A 2,227-nucleotide genomic window follows, 5' to 3' on the forward strand; every position below is an offset into this window, starting at 1 on the left:
ATTAAGCTTGCTTCTATTTAATCTATTGTGGGTAATTAAACCATATCATTTTCCTTTGCACAGGTATAACTAAACAGTTATACAATCCCACACACTAATCTCAAATCATTTAAATCCTATTAATTGATGAATGCATTCATCATTCATTTGAGGTGATGTGGTGAATCTTCAGAGATAACACTACAGGGCAAAACTTCTAGAAAATTCATTATGATCACACAGATTGTGCATCTTCCATACATTCCGTATCTATAATATTTCCTATCAGTAGGGACTTTGCCTACTACCTGTATAAGTCAGTGCTGGTACAGAATCAGACAGGCACGGTGCCTTCTCTAAGAAAATAAAGCACTAGTAATCCCACCCAAATGTATATAGTATCCTGCACAATTATTAGAAGGAGACTACGACCAATATAAGCAGTATCTATAATGAGGAAATATGAAGTAATCATATACAATTATAGGCTCCTGGTGCTTCTTGAAGCTTGTTTATGCAGACTTGTTACCTCTTTTGTGAAGTGGCAGCCAAAAAGACTCTGGGACCACGGCTCATCAAAAACCCAAGGAAAGATTCAAGACCAAGAACAATGATGGTATTAATTTGAGGGTGGCAGGGCATGATGGTTCTGCAGTGCAGTTTAAGATGAAGATGGAGAGGTATACACCACTTAGCAAACTAATGAAAGCCTACTGTGAACAACAGGGCTTGTCATCCAGGCAAATCAGATTCCAGTTTGACAGGCAGCCGATCAATGAAAGAGACACATCTGCACATTTGGAAATGGGATATGAAGATACAACTGCTGTGTTCTAGCAGTAGACAGGAGATATCTATGAAAAAGGAAAGCAGCAAGGGAAGCTGCTTCTTCACTCCAGAACAATGTCCTTAACAGACCAAGATTACATTCTCAATTAGAAAACTGCAATTTGCTTCCATCACATCCTGACTACTACAATACATTTTTTATTTCTTTTTCATTTTTTTTTTTTTTCTGGACAGGGTCTTACTCTGTCACCCAAGCTGAAGTGCAGTGATGTGATCATGGTTTACTGCAGCCTTGACCTCCCAGACTCAAGCAATCCTTCCAACTCAGCCACCACAGTAGCTGGGGCTGCAGGCAGGTGCTACTATGCCCAGCTATTATTAAAAATTTTTTGTAGAGATGAGATCTCTCTATGTTGACCAGGCTGGTCTCAAACTCCTGAGCTCAAGTAATCCTCCTGTGTCAGCCTCCCAAAGTGATGGGATTACAGGCATGAGGCAGCACGCTGGGTCCATTCCATAATTGTATGTAAAAGAACTGTTATATGTGGGAAGCAAAGGTGGGCGGATCACTTGAGGTCAGGAGTTTGAGACCAGTCTGTCCAACATGGTGAAACCGCCTCTCTACGAAAAATACAAAAATTAGTTGGACATAGTAATGCACACCTGTAATCCCAGCTACTAGGGAGGCTGAGGCAGGAGAATTACTTGAACCCAGGGGGTGGAGGTTGCAGTGTGCCAAGATCACGCCACTGCACTCCAGCCTGGGTGACAGAGTGAGACTCTGTGTCAAAAAAAAAAAAAAAAAAAGAATAAAAAGAACTGTTATATGTGCATACGTGTGTGTGTGTGTGTGTGTATATATATATATATATATATATTTTTTTTTTTCACTGAATGGCCAGTGGTATGTTTTGACCAACATCAAGTGGAGATGAGAGAGGGGAAAATCCTGGTTCTGTGACAGAATCTCCTTTGTCCATTAGTGTCATGCTCATTAAGTGCTTCTCTTTATATTCTAGTAAGTTACTTTGTTCTCACTGTTTTAGCCACAACAACAACAAAATAAAAATCCTTTCATGGCTTGTTCAATCAAAGAATTTTAACATTTTCATTTATCATTATAAAACCAAGGACAATTTTATAATTTCTTTTGTACGTAGATATGTAGGGTGATCTGTCTTTTTTTTTTTTTTTTTTTTTTTTTTGAGACGGAGTTTTGCTCTGTTGCCCAGGCTGGAGTGCAGTGGCGCAATCTCGGCTCACTGCGAACTCCACCTCCTGGGTTCATGCCATTCTCCTGTCTCAGCCTTCCAAGTAGCTGGGACTACAGGCGCCCGCCACCAGGCCGGCTAATTGTTTGTATTTTTAGTAGAGACGGGGTTTCACCGTGTTAGCCAGGATGGTCTCAATCTCCTGACCTCGTGATCTGCCCGTCTCGGCCTCCCAAAGTGCTGGAATT

General features: G+C 40.8%; 1 pseudogene; it reads left to right on the forward strand.

Moving 5' to 3' along the window:
- Positions 1 to 441: 441 nt before the first annotated feature.
- On the forward strand, positions 442 to 918 carry LOC129042125 (small ubiquitin-related modifier 2-like; annotated as a pseudogene).
- Positions 919 to 2,227: the final 1,309 nt, after the last annotated feature.

The sequence above is a fragment of the Pongo pygmaeus genome, chromosome 7 (genome assembly GCF_028885625.2).
Source record: "Pongo pygmaeus isolate AG05252 chromosome 7, NHGRI_mPonPyg2-v2.0_pri, whole genome shotgun sequence".
NCBI classification, from domain to species: domain Eukaryota; kingdom Metazoa; phylum Chordata; class Mammalia; order Primates; family Hominidae; genus Pongo; species Pongo pygmaeus.